Raw genomic sequence first — 27,040 nt, 5'->3', positions numbered from 1 at the left:
CAGTTTGATGAGGATGATATTTTCCAGATTCATCCATGTCCCTACAAACGACATGAACTCATCATTTCTGATTGCTGCATAATATTCCATGGTGTATATGTGCCACATTTTTCCAATCCAGTCTATTATCAATGGGCATTTGGGTTGATTCCAGGTCTTTGCTATTGTAAACAGTGCTGCAATGAACATTCGTGTACATGTGTCCTTATAGTAGAACGATTTATAGTCTTTTGGATATATACCCAGTAATGGGATTGCTGGGTCAAATGGAATTTCTATTTCTAAGGCCTTGAGGAATCGCCACACCGTCTTCCACAATGGTTGAACTAATTTACACTCCCACCAACAGTGTAAAAGTGTTCCTTTTTCTCCACATCCTCTCCAGCATCTGTTGTCTCCAGATTTTTTAATGATCGCCATTCTAACTGGCGTGAGATGGTATCTCAATGTGGTTTTGATTTGCATCTCTCTGATGACCAGTGACGATGAGCATTTTTTCATATGATTGTTGGCCTCATATATGTCTTCTTTCGTAAAGTATCTGTTCATATCCTTTGCCCACTTTTGAATGGGCTTGTTTGTTTTTTTCCTGTAAATCTGCTTGAGTTGTTTGTAAATTCTGGATATCAGCCCTTTGTCAGATGGGTAGACTGCGAAAATTTTTTCCCATTCTGTTGGTTGCCGATCCACTCTAGTGACTGTTTCTTTTGCCGTGCAGAAGCTGTGGAGTTTCATTAGGTCCCAATTGTCTATTTCGGCTTTTGTTGCCAATGCTCTTGGTGTTTTGTTCATGAAGTCCTTGCCTACTCCTATGTCCTGGATAGTTTTGCCTAGATTTCCTTCTAGGGTTTTTATGGTGCCAGGTCTTATGTTTAAGTCTTTAATCCATCTGGAGTTAATTTTAGTGTAAGGTGTCAGGAAGGGGTCCAGTTTCTGCTTTCTGCACATGGCTAGCCAGTTTTCCCAACACCATTTGTTAAACATGGAATCCTTGCCCCATTGCTTGTTTTTGTCAGGTTTATCAAAGATTGTATAGTTGTATGTATGTTGTGTTGCCTCCGGTGCCTCTGTTTTGTTCCATTGGTCTATATCTCTGTTTTGGTACCAGTACCATGCTGTTTTGATTACTGTAGCCTTGTAGTATAGTTTGAAATCCGATAGTGTGATGCCCCCCGCTGTGTTCTTTTTGCTTAGAATTGACTTGGCTATGCGGGCTCTCTTTTGGTTCCATATGAAGTTCATGGTGGTTTTTTCCAGTTCTGTGAAGAAAGTCAATGGTAGCTTGATGAGGATAGCGTTGATTCTGTAAATTACTTTGGGCAGTATAGCCATTTTCACGATATTAATTCTTCCTAACCATGAACATGGAATGTTTCTCCATCTGTTTGTGTCCTCTCTGATTTCGTTGAGCAGTGGTTTCTAGTTCTCCTTGAAGAGGTCCCTTACGTTCCTTGTTAGTTGTATTCCAAGGTATTTTATTCTTTTTGTAGCAATTGCGAATGGCAGTTCGCTCTTGATTTGGCTTTCTTTAAGTCTGTTATTGGTCTAGACAAATGCTTGTGATTTTTGCACATTGATTTTATATCCTGAGACTTTGCTGAAGTTGTTTATCAGTTTCAGGAGTTTTTGGGCTGAGGCGATGGGGTCTTCTAGGTATACTATCATGTGGTCTGCAAATAGAGACAATTTGGCTTCCACCTTTCCTATTTGAATACCCTTTATTTCTTTTTCTTGCCTGATTGCTCTGGCTAGAACTTCCAGTACTATATTGAATAGGAGTGGTGAGAGAGGGCATCCTTGTCTGGTACCAGATTTCAAAGGGAATGCTTCCAGTTTTTGCCCATTCAGTATGATATTGGCTGTTGGTTTGTGATAAATAGCTTTTATTACTTTGAGATACGTTCCATCGATACCGAGTTTATTGAGGGTTTTTAGCATAAAGGGCTGTTGAATTTTGTCAAATGCCTTCTCTGCGTCAATTGAGATAATCATGTGGTTTTTATTTTTGGTTCTGTTTATGTGGTGAATTACGTTGATAGACTTGCGTATGTTGAACCAGCCTTGCATCCCTGGGATGAATCCTACTTGATCATGATGAATAAGTTTTTTGATTTGCTGTTGCAATCGGCTTGCCAATATTTTATTGAAGATTTTTGCATCTATGTTCATCATGGATATTGGCCTGAAGTTTTCTTTTCTCGTTGGGTCTCTGGTGGGTTTTGGTATCAGGATGACGTTGGTCTCATAAAATGATTTGGGAAGGATTCCCTCTTTTTGGATTGTTTGAAATAGTTTTAGAAGGAATGGTACCAGCTCCTCCTTGTGTGTCTGGTAGAATTCGGCTGTGAACCCATCTGGACCTGGGCTTTTTTTGTGAGGTAGGCTCTTAATTGCTGCCTCAACTTCAAACCTTGTTATTGGTCTATTCATAGTTTCAGCTTCCTCCTGGTTTAGGCTTGGGAGGACACAGGAGTCCAGGAATTTATCCATTTCTTCCAGGTTTACTAGTTTATGTGCATAGAGTTGTTTGTAATATTCTCTGATGATGGTTTGAATTTCTGTGGAATCTGTGGTGATTTCCCCTTTATCATTTTTTATTGCATCTATTTGGTTGTTCTCTCTTTTATTTTTAATCAATCTGGCTAGTGGTCTGTCTATTTTGTTGATCTTTTCAAAAAACCAGCTCTTGGATTTATTGATTTTTTGAAGGGTTTTTCGTGTCTCAATCTCCTTCAGCTCAGCTCTGATCTTAGTAATTTCTTGTCTTCTGCTGGGTTTTGAGTTTTTTTGATCTTGCTCCTCTAGCTCTTTCAATTTTGACGATAGGGTGTCAATTTTGGATCTCTCCATTCTCCTCATATGGGCACTTATTGCTATATACTTTCCTCTAGAGACTGCTTTAAATGTGTCCCAAAGGTTCTGGCACGTTGTGTCTTCATTCTCATTGGTTTCGAAGAACTTCTTTATTTCTGCCTTCATTTTGTTGTTTACCCAGTCAACATTCAAGAGCCAGTTGTTCAGTTTCCATGAAGCTGTGCAGCTCTGGGTCGGTTTCTGAATTCTGAGTTCTAACTTGATTGCACTATGGTCTGAGAGGCTGTTTGTTATGATTTCAGTTGTTTTGCATTTGTTGAGCAGTGCTTTACTTCCAATTATGTGGTCAATTTTAGAGTAGGTGTGATGTGGTGCTGAGAAGAATGTGTATTCTGTGGATTTGGGGTGGAGAGTTCTGTAAATGTCCACCAGGTTTGCTTGCTCCAGGTCTGAGTTCAAGCCCTGGGTATCCTTGTTGATTTTCTGTCTGGTTGATCTGTCTAGTATTGACAGTGGAGTGTTAAAGTCTCCCACTATTATTGTGTGGGAGTCTAAGTCCTTCTGTAAGTCATTAAGAACTTGCCTTATGTATCTGGGTGCTCCTGTGTTGGGTCCATATATGTTTAGGATCGTTAGCTCTTCTTGTTGTATCGATCCTTTTACCATTATGTAATGGCCTTCTTTGTCTCTTTTGATCTTTGTTGCTTTAAAGTCTATTTTATCAGAGATGAGAATTGCAACTCCTGCTTTTTTTTGCTTTTCATTAGCTTGGTAAATCTTCCTCCATCCCTTTATTTTGAGCCTTTTTGTATCCTTGCATGTGAGATGGGTTTCCTGGATACAGCACACTGATGGGTTTTGGATTTTTATCCAATTTGCCAGTCTGTGTCTTTTGATTGGTGCATTTAGTCCATTTACATTTAGGGTTAATATTGTTATGTGTGAATTTGATAATGCCATTTTGATTCTAAGTGGCTGTTTTGCCTGTTAGTTGTTGTAGATTCTTCATTATGTTGAAGCTCTTTAGCATTCAGTGTGATTTTGGAATGGCTGGTACTGATTGATCCTTTCTATGTGTAGTGCCTCTTTTAGGAGCTCTTGTAAAGCAGGCCTGGTGGTGACAAAATCTCTGAGTACTTGCTTGTTCGCAAAGGATTTTATTCTTCCTTCACTTCTGAAGCTCAGTTTGGCTGGATATGAAATTCTGGGTTGAAAGTTCTTTTCTTTAAGAATGTTGAATATTGGCCCCCACTCTCTTCTGGCTTGTAGTGTTTCTGCCGAGAGATCTGCTGTGAGTCTGATGGGCTTCCCTTTGTGGGTGACCCGACCTTTCTCTCTGGCTGCCCTTAGTATTCTCTCCTTTATTTCAACCCTGTTGAATCTGACGATTATGTGCCTTGGGGTTGCTCTTCTTGCGGAATATCTTTGTGGTGTTCTCTGTATTTCCTGCAATTGAGTGTTGGCTTGTCTTGCTAGGTGGGGGAAATTTTCCTGGATGATGTCCTGAAGAGTATTTTCCAGCTGGGATTCATTCTCTTCGTCCCCTTCTGGTACACCTATCAAACGTAGGTTAGGTCTTTTCACATAGTCCCACATTTCATGGAGACTTTGTTCATTCCTTTTTGCGCTTTTTTTCTCTGATCTTGGTTTCTCGTTTTATTTCATTGAGTTGGTCTTCGACTTCAGATATTCTTTCTTGTGCTTGGTCAATTCGGCTATTGAAACTTGCGTTTGCTTCGCGAAGTTCTCGTATTGTGTTTTTCAGCTCATTTAATTCATTCATATTCCTCTCTAAGGTATCCATTCTTGTTATCATTTCCTCGAATCTTTTTTCAAATCTTTTTTCAAGGTTCTTAGTTTCTTTGCATTGATTTAATACATGATCTTTTAGCTCACAAAAGTTTCTCATTATCCATCTTCTGAAGTCTAATTCCGTCATTTCGTCACAGTCATTCTCCGTCCAGCTTTGTTCCCTTGCTGGTGAGGAGTTTTGGTCCTTTCTAGGAGGCGAGGTGTTCTGGTTTCGGGTGTTTTCCTCCTTTTTCTGCTGGTTTCTTCCCATCTTTGTGGATTTGTCCGCTGGTCGTCTGCGTAGTTGCTGACTTTTCGTTTGGGTCTCTGAGTGGACACCCAGAATGTTGATGATGAAGTATTTCTGTTACTTGGTTTTCCTTCTACCAGTCTAGCCCCTTCGCTGTATGACTGTTGAGGTCCGCTCCAGACCCTGCTTGTCTGGGGTGCACCTCTAGTAGCCGTGGCACAGCGAGGGATGCTACCAGTTTCTTTTTCTGCTCTCTTTGTCCCAGGATGATGCCTGCCTAATGTCAGTCTTTTGGATATAGAGGGGTCAGGGAGCTGCTTGAGGAGACAGTTTGTACTTTATAGGGGTTTAATTGCTGAGCTGTGCACTCTGTTGTTCATTCAGGGCTGTTAGGCTGCTATGTTTGATTCTGCTGCAACACAGCTCATTAAACAACCCTTTTTTTTTTCTCAAATGCTCTGTGTTGAGGGGTTTGGGCTTTATTTTTGGATGTCCGATCAGGTGTCCTGCCCAGCTCAAAGGCAGACTAGCCACTGTTTGGCTGCCGAGGCTCCGCCCTGCTGTTGTGTGATTCGCGCTGTTCCTGCCGGCTCTGCTGTGGTCTCCGCCACGCCCTGTGGCGGAGTCTCTTCGTTGTAGCGTGTTGCCTCAGCAATGGCAGGCTGCGTCAGCAGTGGGCGTGTATCTCAGTAGGGACGGGTTGCCTCGGCAACGGCTGGCTGCGTCAGCAGTGGGCGTGTATCTAAGTTGGGGCGGGTTGCCTCGGCAACGGCTGGCTGCCTCAGCAGTGGGCGTGTATATCAGTTGGGGCGGGTTGCCTCAGCAACGGTAGGCTGCGTCAGCTGTGGGCGTGTATCTCAGTTGGGGTAGGTTGCCTCAGTAGTGGGCATGTATCTCAGTTGGGGCGGGTTGCCTCCGTAGTGGTGGACGCCCCTCCCCCACAGAGCATCTCGGACTGTCTGCCCGGGATAGTTTGAAATCGCGGTTTTGTTCGTCCCACTGGGTATCCCAAGCGATCTGTCCCTGCAATCCCCTGGGCTGGCCTACTGTGCAAGTCTCGTTCAGTCTCAAGTACAGCCCTCTCAAGTCTCAGGTTGCCGGTTCAACAAGGCACCCGGACAAGCGCGCCCTGTGGGGATTGCTGGGTAGGGCCGGCCGCCGCTGCCCCGGCTGCCGGCTTCGCCAGGCAGACCTACTGCCTGGCGTCCCGTGTCTTTTTATACTTGGGAGTTTCCCCGTTCTGTGGGCAACAAAGATCAGTCTGGAAATGCAGCACTGACTCACCGTTTGCGAATTCAACGTGGGCTCCGATCCTGGGTTGTTCTCACAGCGCCATCTTCTATGGTATCAATAGTGGGAGATTTTAACGCTCCACTGTCAATATTAGACCAATCAACCAGACAGAAAATTAACAAGGATATCCAGGACTTGAACTCAGACCTGGAACAAGCAAACCTGATAGACATTTACATAACTCTCCACCCCAAATCCACAGAATATACATTCTTCTCAGCATCACATCACACCTACTCTAAAATTGACCACATAATTGGAAGTAAATCACTCCTTAGCAAATGCAAAAGAATGGAAATTATAACAAATAGTCTCTCACCACACTGCAATAAAGATAGAACTCAGAATTCAGAAACTAACTCAGAACTGCACAGCTTCATGGAAACTGAAAAACTGGCTCTTGAATGTAGACTGGATAAACAATGAAATGAAGGCAGAAATAAAGAAGTTATTCAAAACCAATGAGAATGAAGATACAACATACCATAATCTCTGGGACATATTTAAAGCAGTCTCTAGAGGAAAATATATAGCAATAAGTGCCCACATAAGAAGCAAGGAGAGATCCAAAATTGACACCTTATCATGAAAATTGAAGGAGCTAGAGGACCAAGATAAAAGAAAACCTCAAAACCTAGCAGAAGATAAGAAATAACTAAGATCAGAACAGAACTGAAGGAGATAGAGACACAAAAAACCTTTCAAAATATCAACAAATCCAGGAGCTGGTTTTTTGAAAAGATCAACAAAATAGACAGACAACTAGCCAGATTAATAAAAAAGAAAAAGAATAACCAAATTGAAGCAATATAAAATGATAAAGGGGATATCACCACAGATTCCACAGAAATTCAAACCATAATCAGAGAATATTACAAACAACTCTATGCACATAAACTAGTAAACCTGGAAAAAATGGATAAATTTCTGGACACTTGCCTCCTCCCCAGCCTAAACCAAGAAGAAGTCAAATCCCTGAATAGACCAATAACAAAGTCTGAAGTTGAGGCAGCAATTAAGAGTCTACCACACAAAAAAAGCCCAGGTCCAGAAGGGTTCACAGCTGAATTCTACCAGACATACAAAGAGGAGCTGATACCATTCCTTTGGAAACTATTCCAAATAATCCAAAAAGAGGAAATCCTTCCCAAATCATTTTATGAGACCAACATCATCCTGATACCAAAACCAGGCAGAGACTCAACAAGAAAAGAAAACTTCAGGCCAATATCTGTGATGAACATAGATGCAAAAATCTTCAATAAAAAATACTGGCAAGCCGATCGCAACAGCACATCAAAAAGCTTATCCATCATGATCAAGTAGGATTCATCCCAGGGATGCAAGGCTGGTTCAACATACACAAGTCTATAAACATAATTCACAACATAAACAAAACCAAAGACAAAAACCACATGATTATCTTAATTGATGCAGAGAAGGCATTTGACAAAATTCAACAGTGCTTTATGCTAAAAACCCTCAATAAACTAGGCATTGACGGAACGTATCTCAAAATAATAAAAGCTATTTATGACAAACCGACAGCCAATATCATAATGAATGGGCAAAAACTGGAAGCATTTTCTTTGAAATCCGGCACTAGACAAGGATGCCCTCTCTCACCACTCCTATTCAATATAGTACTGGAAGTTCTAGCCAGAGCAATCAGGCAAGAAAAAGAAATAAAGGGTATTCAAATAGGAAAGGAGGGAGCCAAGTTGTCTCTATTTGCAGACGACATGATTGTATATCTAGAAGACCCTATCATCTCAGCTAAAATCTCCTGAAACTGATAAGCAACTTTAGCAAAGTCTCAGGATACAAAATCAACGTGCAAAAATCACAAGCATTCCTATACACCAATAACAGACTTAAAGAGAGTCAAATCAAGAATGAACTGCCATTCACAATTGCTACAAAGAGAATGAAATACCTTGGAATACAACTCACAAGGAACGTAAGGGACCTCTTCAAGGAGAACTACAAACCACTGCTCAACAAAATAAGAAAGAACACAAACAGATGGAGAAACATTCCATGTTCATGGTTAGGAAGAATCAGTATCGTGAAAATGGCCATACTGCCCAAAGTAATTTACAGATTCAACACTATCCCCCTCAAGCTACCAAAGACCTTCTTCACAGAACTGGAAAAAACACCTTAAACTTCATATGGAACCAAAAGAGAGCCCACATAGCCAAGTCAATTCTAAGCAAAAGGAACAAAGCGAGAAACATCACACTACCGGACTTCAAACTATACTACAAGGCTACAGTAATCAAAACAGCATGTTATTGATACCAAAACAGAGACATAGACCAATGGAACAGAACACAGGCCTCGGAGGCAACACAACATATCTACAACCATCCAATCTTTGACAAACCTGACAAAAACAAGCAATGGGGAAAGGATTCCCTGTTTAATAAATGGCATTGGGAAAAATGGCTAGCCATGTGCAAAAAGCAGAAACTGAACCCCTTCCTGACACCTTACACTAAAATTAACTCCAGATGGATTAAAGACTGAACCCTAGAAGAAAATCTAGGCAAAACCATTCAGGACATAGGTGTAGGCAAGGACTTCATGACCAAAACACCAAAAGCAACCCAAAGCACATAATCGTTAGATTCATGAGGGTTGAAATGAAGGAGAAAATACTAAGGGCAGCAGAGAGAAAGGTCAGGTTACCCACAAAGGCAAGCCTATCAGACTTACAGCAGATCTCTCAGCAGAAACTCTACAAGCCAGAAGAGAGTCAGGGCCAATATTTAACATCCTTAAAGAACAGAAATTTCAGCCCGGAATTTCATATCCAGCCAAACTAAGCTTCACAATTGAAGGAAAAATAAAATCTTTTATGAACAAGGAAGTACTCAGAGATTTTATTACCATCAGGCCGGCTTTACAAGAGCTTCTGAAAGAAGCATTACACATAGAAAGAAACAACCAGTATTAGCCTTTCTAAAAATATACCAAAAAGTAAAGAGCATCAACATAAAGAAGAATTTACATCAACGAATGGATAAAACAGCCAGTTAACATCAAATGGCAGTAATCCTAAATTTAAATCGACTAAATCCCCCAATCAAAAGATACAGCCAAAACCCAACGGTATGCTACATCCAGACCCATTTCATATGCAAGGATACACAGAGACTCAAAACAAAGCGATGGAGAAAGATTTACCAACCAAATGGAGAGCATAAATAAATAAATAAATAAATAAAAAGCAGGAGTTGCAATTCTCACATCTGATAAAATAGATTTTAAAGCAACAAAAATATAGTGGTAAAAGGATCAATGCAACAATAAGAGCTAACAATCCTAACACCCAGATACATAGAGACTTAGACTCCATTAGACGAAAAATTAATAAGGATACCCAGGACTCGAAGTCAGATCCAGAAGAAGTAAACTTAATAAATATCTATAGAGCTCTCCACTTTAAATACACAAAATATACATTCTTGTGAATACCACGTCACACCTACTAATAGGTTTAAATGAAATATTGATTGGCCATTATTAATACCTATTTTTTAGAATAAAGCAACATTTCCATTCTCTCTCCCTCTTTTTCTTCCTCTTTCTTCCTCTCCTTTATTCTTTCTTTTTTCTTTCCAAAAAAAAAACACCAAAAGCATTGGCAACAAAAGCCAAAATAGACAAATGAGACCTAATCAAACTCCACAGCTTCTGCACGGCAAAAGAAACAGTCATTAGAGTGAATCGGCAACCAACAGAATGGGAAAAAATTTTTGCAGTTTACACATCTGACAAAGGGCCGATATCCAGAATTTACAAAGAACTCAAACAGATTTACAAGAAAAAAACAAACAACCCCATTCTAAACTGGGCAAAGGATATGAACAGACACTTTACAAAAGAAGACATACATGAGGCCAACGAACATATGAAAAAATGCTCATCATCACTGGTCGTTAGAGAAATACAAATCAAAACCACATTGAGATACCATCTCACACCAGTTAGAATGGCGAACATTAAAAAATCTGGAGACAACAGATGCTGGAGAGGATGTGGAGAAAAAGGAACACTTTTACACTGTTGGTGGGAGTGTAAATTAGTTCAACCATTGTGGAAGATAGTGTGGTGATTCCTCAAGGACCTAGGAATAGAAATTCCATTTGACCCAGCAATCCCATTACTGGGTATATACCCAAAGAATTATAAATCATTCTACTATAAAGACACATGCACATGTATGTTCATTACAGCACTGTTTACAATAGCAAAGACCTGGAACCAACCCAAATGCCCATTGATGACAGACTGTACAAGAAAAATGTGGCACATATACACCATGGAATATTATGCAGCCATAAAAAATGATGAGTTTGCGTCCTCTGTAGGGACATGGATGAATGTGGAAACCATCATTCTCAGCAAACTGACAGAAGAGCAGAAAATCAAACACCGCATGCTCTCACTCATAGGCGGGTGTTGAACAATGAGAACACATGGACACAGGGAGGGTAGCACTACACACTGAGGTCTGTTGGGGGAATAGGGGAGGGACAGCGGGGAGGTGGGGAGTTCAGGAGAGATAGCATGGGGAGAAATTTTAGATATAGGTGAAGGGGAGGATGGCAGCAAATCACACTGCCACGTGTGTACCTATGCAACTATCTTGCATGTTCTTCATATGTACCCCAAAACCTAAAATGCAATTAAAAAAAGAAAATATAAATTACATTATAATATTCATTCATATGTACCCAAAGTATAATGATTCTGTGTTGGGGCCTGGGAAAATTTTCTAATTGTCAAGCAGTAAGAAGAGAGAAACCTTCTCATTTAATCTATTCTACACTTCTGTATGTGTTAAAATATACAGTTCCACAAGGTTTAAAAAGTATTTTTAAAACATTTAACAGTCTCTAGTCCCCACCTCGACTCATGCACCCATCCTACCTTCCTCCCTCCATTCAGAAATTTACATGGCAGATGTCTTAAACTGAAGATTTTATTGACCTCATCTCTCCAGAAAATCCACCTGCCTTCACAGAGGGGAAGGGAGGAGTGGGTAACTGAGATTCAGGGCTGAAGGAGGAAACCTGGGAATCTGTTTCTTCAACACCTTTTCCAAAATAATATTCCTGCTTCTCAGTGCTATTTGCATTCAGAGTTTCAAAGATACTTCATGTCTTCATGTCTTCTAAGCTGCTTTGCTACCGGGCTTCACTCCCTACCCAGTTTAGATTTCAACTTCATTCAGTCTGTTGATATTTAACCTTCATCTAGCTACTATGCTGTTTTCTCCTATATTGCTTGTCTTGCCATTGTGGATTTGTGGCTTTAAAAAATCACTTTACTGTCCTTTTATTGGGGTTTTAAGGGGGAGTGTGATGGTTAATACTGAGTATCAAGCTGATTGGATTGAAGGATGCAAAGTATTGATCCTAGGTGTGTCTGTGAGGGTGTGGCCAGAGCAGATTAACATTTGAGTCAGTGGGCTGAAGAAGACAGACTCACCCTTAACGTGAGTGATCACCATCTAATCCGCCAGCAAGTATAAAGCAGGCAGAAAAACGTGAAAAGGCTAGACTGGCTTAGTCTCCTAGTCTACATCTTCCTTCCATGTTGGATGCTTCCTGCCCTCAAACATCTGACTCCAAGTTCTTCAGCTGTGGGATGCAAACTGGCTTCCTTGCTTGTCAGGTTGCAGATATCCTACGGTGGGGCCTGGTGGTAGTGTGAGCTAATACTACTTAATAAACTCCCCTTTATATACATATAAATAAAATAGTAAGTAGAAAACATTGCTTTTTATGTTATTTTTGTTATACTAATCTTATACTAAACTAAAGAGTTTATTAAGTAGTATTAACTCACACTATCACAAGGTCCCACAGCAGGAGACCATACATATATGCTGAAAGAAATGATGAACTCAGGGATTCTAACTCCCAGATTTAGAAGAAGATACTGAGCCTCAAATCTTCTAAGACTGCCCTGAGTCAGAGGGAAAGAGTCAAGTCTAGAAGGAGCAGAAATTGTGGAAAATCAGACACAAGCTCTTATCATGTAGTGGCTGACCAGCAACGAAAGGTGCATGCACAGCCTTGCCACGTGTCTACTGTTAAAGTGAGGGCATTAGCTGAAAAACAATGGGATCCTACAACTCAGAATAGAGATGTTGAGGAGGGCCTTAATGAAGCTGTGGAAACTGGGTTTGTAAACTCTGTTGAACCTTTCTTGCCAGAAGAAACAAATTCCCCATTCCCAGTAATGGCAACATCCCCTCTGCAACCCATGCTGCCACTTGGCCTTTCCACTGTTGTTTGAGGAGATAAACCCTGTGGTGACCAAGGCAACAGTGATTGCCTCCCCTGAGGCAGATGCCAGGCGAGATCATGTTGATTCTCCTCAGGAGCCACCCCCAACACCCGTTTGCGTCTGGACTCATAACTAAAGTGCTGGTGGGCCCCTAGAGGTGAGGTTCAGAGTGTGACCCATGAGGAGGTGCACTACACTTGAAAATAACTGCTTGAATTTCTCATTTATATAAACAGAAATCTGGAGAACAGGCATGGGAATGGATATTAAGGGTGTGGGATAATAGTGGAAGGAATTAGAGTTGGATCAGGCTGCATTTATTTATTTAGGTCCACTAAGTAGGGACTCTGCATTTAATGCTGCAGCTTGCAGAGTTAAAAAAGGTTCTAATAGTTTATTTGCTTGGTTAGCTGAAAATAGATTAAAAGATATCCCACTGTAAGTGAGCCAGAAATGCCTAATCTTTCTTAGTCTAATGTAGAGGAAGGGATCCGAAGGCTTAGGCGGATTGGGATAGTCACTTTAGACCTACTCATCCCAGATGGGAGGGTCCAAAAGATATATCCTTGACCAATGCCTTGAGAATAGATTTGTGAGAGCAGCCCCCATATCTTTGAAGAGCCCTATAATTGCTCTTCTCTGTATGTCAGATCTAACAGTGGGAACTGCAGTCACTCAACTACAGAATTGAAATACAATGGGAATAACTGGATTCTGAGGTGGCAGGGGCCGAGCAGTGGCCTTCAGCCATCAAAGGCAAGGAGGATGTAGCTACCGCCATGAACAGCAGAAGCAAAGCAGCAACCAGAAGAGTCTTACTTTATGTAAAGCTCTGGCATTGGCTAATTAATTATGCTGTTCCTAGAAGTGAAATTGATAGGAAGCCTACTGCACTCCCACTTAATTTATATAAGCAGAAAACTTGTGGGTCGAAGAAAGAAGAGACTAATCTGAATTACAAAAACAGGTCATCACGACCCCTCAATCAGTTCCCGCACTTGAGCCAGTGTACAGACCCAGAATGCCTTGAATGAAGGGGAGTCCAGGTCCCCTTGAGGAAGGATCCCACTAAACTACTGACAATTTAGGCTGTTAATCTTTCTCCCATTTTTCCCCAAAAAACCTCCATCCTTTTTTACCAGGGCAACTGGACATCAGGGAAAGGAACATGATCTGACATTTTGGGGACTACTGGGCACTGGCTCTGAGGTGATATTGATTCCAAGGACCTAAAATGTCACTGCAGTCCTCCAGTTAAAGTGGAGGCTTATGAAGGTCCAGTAATAATAGAGTTTTAGCTCTGGTCTGACTTACAGTGGGTCCCTGGAATCATCCTGTGATCATTTCCCCAGTGCCAGGATATATAATCAGCATAGACATACTTAGCAGCGGGCAAAACCCCCACACTGGCTACCTGACTGGTAGAGGGCTATTAAGGTGGGAAAGGCCAAATGGAAGCCATTAGAGCTGCCTTTACCTAGAAAAATAGTGAATCAAAAACAATATTGCGTCCCTCAAGAACCTAAAAGATGCAGGAGTGCTTATTCCCACCACATCCCCATTCAACTCTCCCATTTTGCCTGTACAGAAGACATATGAATCTTAGAGAATGACAGTGGATTGTCACAAGCTTAACCTAGTGGTGACTCCAGCTGCAGCTGCTGTAGAAGATGTGGTTTCATTGATTAAGCAAATTAACACATCTCCAGGTACCTGGTATTCAGCCATTGACTTGGCAAATGCCTTCTCTTCACTCCTGTCCATAAAGCCCACTGGAAGCTTCTGCCTTCAGCTGGCAAGACCAGCAATATACCTTTACTATCCTACCTCAGGGGTATATCAACTCTCCGGCTTTGTGTAATAATCGTATTCAGAGAGACCTTGACAAATTTCCCTTCCACAAGATATCACCCTGGTCCATTATATTGATGACATTATGCTGATTGGATCCAGTGAGGAAGAAGTAGAAAACACATTGAACTTATTTGTGAGATATCTGTGTGTTAGCAGACAGAAAATCCAACCAAAACTCAGGGACCATCAGCTGGGTGGAGTGACTGACACCTGTAATCCCAGCACTTTGAGAGGACAAGGCATGCAGATCACAAGATCAGGAGTTTGAGACCAGACTGGCCAACATAGTAAAACCCCATCTCTACTAAAAATACAAAAGATCAACTGGACGTGGTGGTGGGCACCTGTATTCCCAGCTACGTGAGAGGCTGAGGCAGGAGAATCACTTGAACCGGGGAGGCAAAGGCTGCAGTGAGCTGAGATCACACTGCTGCACTCCAGCCTGAGCGATAGTATTAAACAAAAACAATCAGGGACCATCTACCTCAGAAAAATATCTAGGGGTCAAGTTGTTTGGGGCATGTCGAGATATTCCTTCTAAGGTGAAGAATGAATTGATGCATTTGGCCCTTCCTACAACCAAGAAAGAGACAGAATGCGCAGCGGGCCTATTTGGATTTTGGAGGCAACATATTTCTCATTTGGGTGTGCTACTCTGGCCAATTTACCCAGTGACTGGAAAGGCTGAGTGGGGTCCAAAGCAGGAGAAGGATCTGCAACAGGTCCAGGCTACTGTGCAAGCGTATCTGTCTCTTGGGCCATATGACCCAGCAGATCCAATGGTGCTTGAGGTGTCAGTGACAGATATGGACGCTGTTTGGAACCTCTGGCAGGCCCCCATAGGTGAATCACAGTGGAGACCTCTAGAATTTTGGCGCAAGGCCCTGCCATCTTCTGCAGATAACTACTTTCCTTTTGAGAGACAGCTTTTCGACTGTTACTGGGCTTTGGTAGAAACTGAACATTTGACTATGGGTCATCAAGTCGCCATGTGACCTGAAACACCTATAATGAACTGGGTGCCTTCTGACCCTTCTAGCTATAAAGAGGGTCATGCACAGCAGCATTCCATCACTGAATGGAAGTGGTATATACATGACGGGGCTTGAACAGGTCCTGAAGGAATTAGTAAGATACATGAGGAAGTGGTTCAAATGCTCACGGTGTCCACTTCGGCCACCCTTCTCTCCCCCAGCCTGCACTGATGGCCTCATGGGGAGTTTCCTATGATCAGTTGACAGGCAAAGAGAAGACAATGGCCTGGTTCACAGATGGTTCTGTACAACATGCAGGCATCACCTGAAGGTGGACAGCTGTAGCACTACAGACCATTTTTAGGACATCCCTGAAGGGCAGCAGTGAAGGGAAATTTTCTCAGTGGGAAGAACTTCCAGCAGCGCACCTGACTGTGCACTTTTCATGGAAGAAGAAATGGCCAGATGTGTGATTAGATAATGATTCAGGGGCTTTAGTCAGTGGTTTGGCTGCATGGTCAGGGACTTGGAAGAAGCATAATTGGAAAATTGGTGACAAAGAAATTGGGAAAGAAGTATGTGGATGGACCTCTCTAAGTGGTCAAAAACTGTGAAGATATTTGTATCCCACGTGAGTGTTCACTGAGTGACCTCAGCAGAGAAGAATTTTAATAATTAAGGGGATAGAATGACCCATTCCACGGACACCACTCAGCCTCTTTTCCCAACCACTCCTGTAATCACTCAATGGGCCCATGAATAAAGTGGCCACGGTGGCAGGGATGAAGGTTACACATGGCTCAGCAACATGGACTTCTGCTCACCGAGGCTAACCTGGCAGGGGTTTGTCTTCACTAAAACAGATGCTTACTCCAGATAAGGGTTTGCCTATTCTGCAGACAATGCTTCTGCCAAGACTACCATCTGTGGACTCATGGGTTGCCTTATCCACTGTCATGGTATTCCACACAGCATTCCATCTGACCAAGGCACTCACTTTATGGCTAAAGAAGTGTGGCACTGGATTCATGCTTATGGAATTCACTTGTCTTACCATGTTGCCCATCATCCTGAAGCACCTGGATTGATAGAATGGTGTAATAAACTTCTGAAGTCACAATTACAATGCTAACTAGGTGACAATATTTTGAAGGGCTGGAGCAAAGTTCTCCTGAAGGCTGTGTATGCTCTGAATTAGCATCCAATATATAGTTCTGTTTCTCACATAGCCAGGATTCATGGTTCCAGGAATCCAGTCGTGGAAGTGGAAGTGGCACCACTCACCATCACCTTTAGTGATCCACTAGCAAAATTTTGCTTCCTGCTCCTGCTACATTACTTTCTGCTGGCCTAGAGGTCTTAGTTCCAGAATCAGAATGCTGCCACCTGGAGGCACAATAATTCCATTGAACTAGAAGCCAAGATTGCCACCTGGCCATTTTGGGGTCCTCCTACCTTTAAGTCAATAGGCTAAGAAGGGAGTTAGAGTATTGGCTGGGGTCACTATCCCAAACTATAAAAATGAAGTCAGTCTACTATTCCACAATGGAGGTAAGAAAGAGTGTGCATGGAATACGAGAGATCCATTAGGGCATCTCTTAGTATTACCATGCCCTGTGATTAAGGTCAATGGGAAACTATAACAGCCCAATCCAGGCAGGATTATGAATGGCCCAGACCCTTCAGAAATAAAGGTTTGGGTCACTCCACCTGGAAAAAAACAAACAAGGCCTGCCGAGGTGCTTGCGAAAGGCAAATGGAATATAGAATGGGTAGTAGAAGGTAGTCATCAATACCAGCTATGAATATATGACTGGTTGGAGAAACAAGGACTGTAATTGTCGTAAGTATTTCCTCCTCCTTTTGTCAGAAAGATGTTTGTGCATGTATACACTTGTACCAAGAAAATGTCATTATATTTCATTTTTCCTTTGTCTTGTGATATAAGATTTATTGACATATGATTTACCAATACTTAAATTCATATAAGTATATAAGTATTGTTAACATTATGTAATAGCATTTGGGTTGGGGAAGTGGTGCATTACCAGTTGTAAGAAAAATAGTTGTATTATGTTACACATAATTATGACCTTATTGTCTTTATTTGAAGATTATGTACGATCTCAGGAGATGTCTATGGGCTCAAGTTGACAAGGAATGGACTTGTGATGGTTAATACTGAGTGTCCACTTGATAGGATTGAAGGATGCATAGTATTGGTGCTGGGTATGTCTGTGAGGATGTTGTCAGAGATTAATATTTGAGTCAGTGGGCTGGGAAAGGCAGACCCACCTTTAACCTGGGTGGACACCATCTAATCAGCTGCCAGCAAATATAAAGCAGGCAATAAAAACACAAAAAGCCTAGACTGGCCTAGCCTCCCAGCCTGCATCTTTCTCTGGCGCTGGATGCTTCCTGCCTTCAAACATCAGACTCCAAGTGCTTCAGCTTTGGGAGTTGGACTGGTTTCCTTGCTCCTCAGATTCCAGACAGTCTATTGAGGGACTTTGTAATCCTGTGAGTTAATACTACTTAAAAACCTAATAAATTCTAGTGCTGTCCCCCTAGAGAAGCCTGACTAATACGGAGAGCATGAGTTAAAATGTGTGTGTGTGTGTGTGGAATCTTTCATGTTTTAGCCAAAAACCTCAACCTTTTTTTTTTCTCTATATACTTATACATTAGAAATTTACTGGTATGCTTTTTTTTTCACCCCAGACTTTTAAAGAAAATACTTTATATTGAAAAAAAAATGGGATCTAATTTTAAAGCACAGCATATGTGAGTCAATTAATCTGAAACAATAACCATAACTCAAAATCTCCAAGACAGGAAATAAAACAGTACATATATATATATTAAATTTTTGTCATAATTGAAGTTCCTCTTCATGTTTACAAAAATGAAATCAGGAAATACCGACGAAAGCAGCAAGATTATTCTTTCTCATTTAATAACAAATTCCAGTAGACTCAATCAAAATTTTCAGTTTTCTTTTTGTAAACCGCATTCTTGAATTAAAGTTATGATTGGAATGTTAACATGTCCATAGGGAAAGCTTCCTAGTCTATTTCAAAATCATGTAAATAAAGAACAGTTTTTATATGTCATTGCTGCTTTAAAAAAATTCCATACTTGCAGCATAAAATGTACTGCTATTCTGAAGTATATTTCTTTGTAAGAATCAACCCTAGAGCTTAGACAGTGCATAGATATACCAAGCAGAATCTAGTCCTATCAAAAGACCATAATCATCTAACATTTGAAGCATTACATTTCTAGCCTGCCTTATGAAAATGTTTAAGAAAGCCAACTCTATGCACACAAACCAGTACATCTAGATGAAATAGAAAAATTCCTGGGTATTTCCAGCCTCCAAAGACTAAAAGAGAAAGAACTTGATTCTCTCAATAGACCAATAACAAGGTCTGAAGTTGAGACAGCAATTAATAGCCTACCAACCAAAAAAAGTCCAGGAACAAATGGGTTCACAGCTGACTTCTACCAGACATACAAAGAGGAGCTGGTGCCATTTCTTTTGAAACTATTCCAAACAATACAAAAAGAGGGAATACTCCCTAACTCATTTTATGAGATCAACATCATCCTGACACCAAAACCCGGCAGAGACACAACTAAAAAGGAAAACTTCAGGCCAATATCCATGATGAACATCGAAGCAAAAAGCTTCCAAAAATTCTGGAAAACCAAATGCAACAGCACATCAAAAAGATTATCCATGATGATCAAGTAAGCTTCATCCTGGGAATGCAAGGCTGGTTAACCATCACAAGTCTATAAACAAAATCCATCACATAAACAAAAACAAGACAAAAACCAAAAATTACCTCAATAGATGCAGAGAAGGCCTTCGACAAAATTCAACAGCTCTTTATGCAAAAATCTATCAATAAACTAGGTATCAAAGGACCATATCTCAAAATAATAAAAGCTATGACAAACCCACAGCCAATATCATACTGAATGGGCAAAAATTAGAAGCATTCTCTTTGAAAACTGGCACCAAACAAAGGTGTCCTCTCTCACCATTCCTACTCAACATAGTATTGGAAGTTCTAACCAGAACAATCAGGCAAGAAAAAGAAATAAAGGGTATGCAATTAGGAAAAGAGGAAGTCAAATTGCCTTTGTTTGCAGATGAAATGATTGTATATTTAGAAAACCCCATCCTCTCAACCGAAAATCTCCTTAAGATGATAAGTAACTTCAGCAAAGTCTCAGGATATAAAATCAATGTGCAGAAATACAAACAGAGAGCCAAATCAAGAGCGAACTCCCATTCACAATTGTTACAAAGAAAATAAAATACCTAGGAATACACTAACAAAGGATGTGAAGGACTTCTTTAAGGAGAACTACAAACCACTGCTCAATGAAATAATAGAGAACACAAACAGATGGAGAAACATTCCATACTAATGGTTAGGAAGAACCAATTTTGTGAAAATGGCCATACTGCCCAAAGTAATTTATAGATTCAATGTTATCCCCACCAAGCTACCATTGATCTTCTTCACAGAACTGGGAAAAACCACTTTAAATTTCATATGGAACTTAAGAAAAGCCTGTATAGCCAAGACAATCCTAAACAAAAAGAACAAAGCTGGAGGCATCATGCTACCTGACTTCAAACTTTACTATAAGGCTACAGTAATCAAAACAGCATGGTACTAGTATCAAAACAGAGATATAGACCAATGGAACAGAACAGAGACCTCAGAAGTAATGTCACACATCTACAACCATCTGATCTTTGACAAACCTGCAAAAAACAAGCAATGGGGAAAGGAGTCCCTGTTTAATAGTGCTGGGAAAACTGGCCAGACATGTCAGAAAGCAGAAACTGGACCCCTTCCTGACACCTTACACTAAAATTAATTCCAGATGGATTAAAGACTTCAACATAAGACCTAACACCATAAAAACCCTAGAAGAAAACCTAGGCAAAACCATTCAGGACATAGGCATTGGCAAGGACTTGATGACTAAAACACCAAAAGCACTGGCAACAAAAACCAAAATAAACAAATGTGATCTAACTAAACTTAAGGGTTTCTGCACAGCAAAAGGAACAATTAGAGTGAACCAGCAACCAACAGTATGGGAAAAAAATTTTTGCAAGTTGGATATTACCCCATCTGACAAAGGGGTAATATCCAGAATCTACAAAGAACTAAAGCAGATTTACAAGAAAATAACAAACAACCCCATCAAAGGGTGGGTGAAGGATATGAACAGACACTTTACAAAAGAAGACATTTATGTGGCCAACAAACTTATGAAAAAATGCTCGTCACCACTGGTCATTAAAGAAATGCAAATCAAAACCGCATTAAGATCACCACAGTTAGAATGGCAATCGTTAAAAAATCTGGAGACAACAGATGATGGAGAGGATATGGAGCAATAGGAACACTTTAACACTGTTTTTGGGAGTGTAAATTAGTTCAACCATTGTGGAGGATAGTGTGGCGATTGCTAACAGATCCAGAAATAGAAATACCCTTTGACTTAGCAATCCCATTACTAGGTATATATCCCTAAGATTATAAATCATTCTATTATAAACATGCACACGTATGTTCACTGCAGCACTGTTTATAATAGCAAGACCTGGAACCAACCCAAATGCCCATCAATGATAGACTGGATAAAGAAAATGTGACACATATACACCGTGGAATACTATGCAGCCATAAAAAAGGATGAGTTCCTGTCCTTTGCAGGGACATGGATGAATCTGGAAACCACCATTCTCAGCAAACTGACACAAGAACAGAAAACCAAATACTGCATGTTCTCACCCATAGGTTGATGTTGAACAATTGAGAACACATGGAAACAGGGAGGAGACCATCACACATTGGGATATGTGGAGGGGGTTGTTCAGGGAGGGATAGTGGGGGATGGGGAGGCTGGGGAGGGATAACACTGGGAGAAAAGCCTGATGTAGGTGACAAGGGGATAGAGGCAGCAAACCAAAATGGCATGTGTATACCTATGCAACAATCCTGCAAGTGCTGCACATATACCCCAGAACTTAAAGTATAATAATTTTAGAAAAATGTTTAAGACAACAAGAAACTCTTCTTCATATGTCAGTAAGTGAACAGAGAGATGACCATCTTCAGCATAAAAGCAGCTCATGGGTCTTGTAATGAAAAAAATACATACAAGATGGCATTTGCTTTGATGAGAAAACTGAGCTAATCTGAGCAAGGGGGAAAAAAAAACAGTAAAGAAACTAGAAGCCAGATTGGTATTTTGCATCATGTATGCTTCTTTGAAAATCTTTGGTCCTGAAGTAAATATTTGGCAACCACAGTGATTACCAGTTAAAGCAATTTCAACAAAATAAGATGTCATCAAAAACGGGCTATTTGCCTGAAAGAACAGTACCTATATTATAAAGATTAAACTTCACAGCTTAGCACAACCATTTTCAAAATTTAACTCCTCTTATCTTCTTTTAAATTAAGAGAGTATCACTGGTGTTCCATCATGGGATTACGAAAAAGTAAAAATAAAAACAAAACAAAAAAGAAACAGTCATGCCTAATTTTAGAATACAGTATTATGTAGCAATCCAAAACATTCAAAACAAATTAAATAGTTTAACTTATGTGACAGGCAGATAAGCATTTCAAAAGCATAATGAAGTCCAATTATATAGTGCAAAATGCAGACAGGAGTAGAATCTAACATAATGTAGACATTTTCTAAATAAAAGCTCCCTGTAGAACAACTATACATAAACACGGGTAAGGTAAGTAGAGACTAGTTCTGTGGAACCATTTGAAATCAAAAGTCTGAAACACAATACATTTTTCAGGTAGGCACCAAGTTATCTTGAAAATTTTTCATGTTGGTTATTCTGACATTGTCTTTTCATCAGATAGTCTAGTCACATCAACAACACATATGATTTGTCAGAAAAAAAAATTTCCCTCAAACCAAAACAGCATTCCAGATCCAGTACACATAAATATATCACCCTCATTGAAAGTGCTATTAGAACTGTCTTTGTAACTAGCCCAAAGCGTATATTTAAGAAGTTGTTATAAATTGTTTTGTGATGTTCATATGTTTAATTCTTATGCCAACTGTTTTTTGAGAAATACAGCATTGTGCTTTTTGCAAGAATGGAAACCTCAAAATAATCACCATTTTCCTTCTAAGACTTATGGGAGAATAAACTAGGATGGTCCACAGATATCAAATGAAATCAATAATGCTGGAATTATAAATGTTTCGAGTGGCCCGGATTAGAAGACAAACCAAAACCACCATTAGAAGAACGAAATATAATATGTTCCAAGATGTATCCTTAAAGGTTTGTCTGAACCCTCATTCTGAATTGTGAGGATTGATCTTCAGTTCAGTCCAGCCAGCAGAAATTGACTGTACAATTTTCTGTTGTATTTATTGTACAGACTGTGTACATTCTAGTAGGTTCCTTTAGTGCTACACTGTTGTTCTTTTTGTCCCAGCAATTTGAGGGTGTGCAAATTCCACAAAGTCATCAATAAAAAAGGCCATGCTTCTTCATCACAATTAGAAATGTAATCTGCAATCATTGTACTAAAGACGAAAAGAAGATTCTAGGGGATCCAAGATGGCCAAATAGGAACACCTCCGGATTGCAGTTCCTAGTGAAAATGCAGAGGGTGAATGATTATTGCATTTACAAACAAATTTTTGCTGCCCACAGACCAGGAGATTCCCAGGCAGAAAAGCACCACAAGCCTCGAGCACAGCAATTTCAGCCAGGGCAGCAGGTCTCCACACAAAATCTCACAGAAATTCGGGTGGGTGTCTTTTCAACTGGTGACAAGAACACCTGGGAAACAGAGTCACCCATTCAACTGATAAAAAGGGGACTGAAACAAGGAGCCAGGTGATCTGGCTCGGCCGGTCCCACCCCCACAAAGACCAGCAATCTAAAATGCTCTGGATTGAGAGTTTCGCAGCAAACACAGCTGGACCCAGGACAGTCCACTTCTGTGGGGGAAGGGTGTCTGCCATTACCGAGGCAGTCCACCACTACCGAGGCAGTCTGCCATTACTGAGGCATTCCATCATTATTGAGTCAGTCTGCCATTACCGAGGCAGTCCACCATTACTAAAGCAGTCTACCAGACATACAAAGAGGAGCTGGTACCACTACTTCTGAAACTATTCCAAACAATCTAAAAAGAGGGAATCTTTCCCAAATCATTTCATGAGACCAGCATCATCCTGATACCAAAACCCAGCAGAGACTCAACAAGAAAAGAAAGCTTCAGGCCAATATCTATGATGAACATAGATGCAAAAATATTCAATAAAATACAGGCAAACCAACTGCAACAGCACATCAAAAAGCTAATGCATCATGATCAAGTAGGCTTCATCCTGGGGATGCAAGGCTGGTTCAACATACACAAGTCTATAAATGTAATTCACCACATAAACAGAACCAAAGACAAAAACCATAGGACTATCTCAATAGATGCAGAGAAGACCTTCTACAAAATTGAATAGCCTTTATGCTAAAAACTCTCAATAAACTAGGTATCGACAGAACATATCTCAAAATAATAAAAGCTATTTACAACAAACCCACAGCCAATATCATACTAAATGGGCAAAAACTGGAAGTATTCCCTTTGAAATCTGGCACTAGACAAGGATGACCTCTCTGACCACTCATATTTAATATAGTACTGAAAGTTCTAGCCAGAGCAATCAGGCAAGAAAATAAAATAACGTGTATTCAATTAGGGAATGAGGAAGTCAAATTTTCTCTATTTGCAGTTGAAATGATCGTATATATAGAAGACCCTATCATCTCAGCCACAGATCTCTTTAAACTGATAAGAAACTTCAGCAAAGTCTCAGGATACAAAATCAATGTACAAAAATCACAAGCATTCCTATACACCAATAACAGACAGAAAGAGAGCCAAATCAAGAACAAACTGCCATTCACAATTGCTGCAAAGAGAATAAAATACCTAGGAATACAACTAACAAAAGATGTAAAGGACCTCTTCAAGGAGAACTACAAACCACTGCTCAACAAAATAAGAGAGGACACAAACAGATGGAGAAACATTCCATGCTCATGGTTAGGAAGAATCAATATTGTGAAAATGGGCATACTACCCAAAGTAATTTAAAGATTCTATGCTATCCCCATCAAACTACTGATGACCTTCTTCACAGATCGGGAAAAAACCACCTTAAACTTGCTATGGAATCCAAAGAGAGCCCGCATAGCTGAATCAATTATAAGTGAAAAGAACAAAGCAGGAGGCATCACACTACCTGACTTCAAACTATACTACAAGGCTACAGTAATCAAAACAGCATGGTGCTGGAACCAAAACAGAGATACAGACCAATGGAACAGAACAGAGGCCTCAGAGGCAATGCCACACATCCATAACCATCTGATCTTTGACACACCTGACAAAAACAAGCAATGGGAAAAGGAGTCCCTGTTTAATAAATGGTGCTGGGAAAACTGGCTAGACATGTGCAGAAAGCAGAAACTGGACCCCTTCCTGACACCTTACACTAAAATTAACTCCAGATGGATTAAAGACTTGAACATAAGACCTAATACCATAAAAACCCTAGAAGAAACCTAGGCAAAACCATTCAGGACATAGGCATGGGCAAGGACTTCATGACTAAAACACCAAAAGCAATGGCAACAAAAGCCAAAATAGACAAATGGGATCTAATCAAACTCCAGAGCTTCTGTGCAGCAAAAGAAACAATCATAAGAGTGAACAGGCAACCAACAGAACAGGAAAAAAAATTTGCAATCTACCCATCTGACAAAGGACTAATATCCAGAATCTACAAAGAACTGAAACAGATTTTCAAGAAAAAAAAAAACAAACAAACAAACCCATCCAAAAGTGGGAGTGGGCTAGGAACAGACACTTTTCAAAAGAAGACATATGTAAGGCAACCAAACACATGAAAAAATGCTCATCATCACTGACTATTAGAGAAATGCAAATCAAAACCACATTGAGATATCATCTCACGCCAGTTAGAATGGCGATCATTAAAAAATCTTAAGACAATAGATGCTGGAGAGGATGTGGAGAAAAAGGAACACTTTTACACTGTTGGTGGGAGTGTAAATTAGTGCATCCATTGTGGAAGACAGTGTGGCAATGCCTCAAGGACCTAGAAATAGAAATTCCATTTGGCCCAGCAATCCCATTACTGGGTATATATCCAAAGGACTATAAATCATTCTACTATAAGGACACATGCACACGAATGTTCACTGCAGCACTGTTTACAATAGCAAAGACTTGGAACCAAGCCAAATGCCCATCGATGATAGACTGGACAGGGAATATGTGGTATATATACACCATGGAATACTATGCAGCCATAAAAAACGATGAGTTTGTGTCCTTTGTAGGGACATGGATGCACCTGCAAACTGTCATTCCTAGCAAACTGACACAAGAACAGAAAATCAAACACCGCATGTTCTCATTCATTGGTGGGTGTTGAACAATGAGAACACATGGACACAGGGAGGGAAGCATCACACACTGAGGTCTGTAGTCGGGAACAAGGGGAGAGATAGTGGGGTTGGGGAGTTGGGAAAGGATAACATGGGGAGAAATGCCATATATAGGTGATGAGGAGGAAGGCAGCAAACCACATTGCCATGTGTGTACCTATGCAACAATCCTGCATGTTCTTCACATATACTCAAAAACCTAAAATACAATAAAATATATTTTAATAAAGAAGATTCCAAGTATCTTTTGGTATTGATCGTTTATGATGTTCCAACAAAAATTTATTTCATAATTCTAAGAACTTAAATTTTCCATCCTGCACTAAGTTCCAGCATGCAATGACCATTTCTAGATCTAATCCTTTTTGTCCTGGATTCTTTGCAAAATTAAAAGTAAACTATTAAAAATCCTTAAATTCTCCTGGTTCTTTCAATTCTTCTTCCATCTTGGTTATCTAGGCCTCTAGTTTTTCTATGCTGTCACGTCCTTCTTCTGTCATGCCACCCATGAACCCCTGTTTGGAGAACTCACACTGCATTGCTGCTGTGAACTTCCATGTAATAATCAACACACTAATCCTGGCTGGATCGAGTGCCAGGTCATCGTAGAACTGCTGCACACCATCTACTCCAATTTCATTCTCATCTTGAGAACGTTTGTACCTATTGTCAGTTGTTCTGACATCTTCCTGTCCAATGATCATTTTACACTCTCTCATATACAGAGCTCAGGATTTTGAAAGATATTATCAGTTGCAACATCTCACTGCCAGTCATTTAGAGATAGACGACTTACTGCTGTTTTTTCACTAGACTGTGTTAAGATCATTAACTGATGAACTTTACCCTTCTGCGATTATTTCAACTTGTTCATGCTGGTGTCCTCCAGTCCTCTCCCAGGATACTTTCTATAATTAAAAATAAATGTAGAATTTGCCTATGGAATCTGTAATAACTCTTCTTCTATGCAGAGACTTTCTAGAAGTTTTTCACCATTTCTTGTTTTGTGGAAAATTCTAGAAGCTTAAACTTGTTTGAAAATGTATCTCTTAAGTGTTCCAACCTCTATATAATCCAAAGACATTCAAAATAATATTCAGCAAAAAGATCAATCAAGTCACCCACATAACAATTATTGAAGCCAAATGCTATTTTTATACAAAAAGATTCAGAATAGAGTTTATGAAGGTAAAC

General features: G+C 40.3%; 1 pseudogene; it reads right to left on the bottom strand.

Annotated features, from left to right (window-relative positions):
* Positions 1-22,770: 22,770 nt before the first annotated feature.
* LOC100415303 (DCN1-like protein 1) lies at positions 22,771-26,720 on the bottom strand (annotated as a pseudogene).
* Positions 26,721-27,040: the final 320 nt, after the last annotated feature.

The sequence above is a fragment of the Callithrix jacchus genome, chromosome 15 (assembly GCF_049354715.1).
Source record: "Callithrix jacchus isolate 240 chromosome 15, calJac240_pri, whole genome shotgun sequence".
Taxonomy (NCBI): domain Eukaryota; kingdom Metazoa; phylum Chordata; class Mammalia; order Primates; family Cebidae; genus Callithrix; species Callithrix jacchus.
Note: the sequence above shows the minus strand (reverse complement) of the source record. Positions and strands in the feature narration are given on the sequence as shown.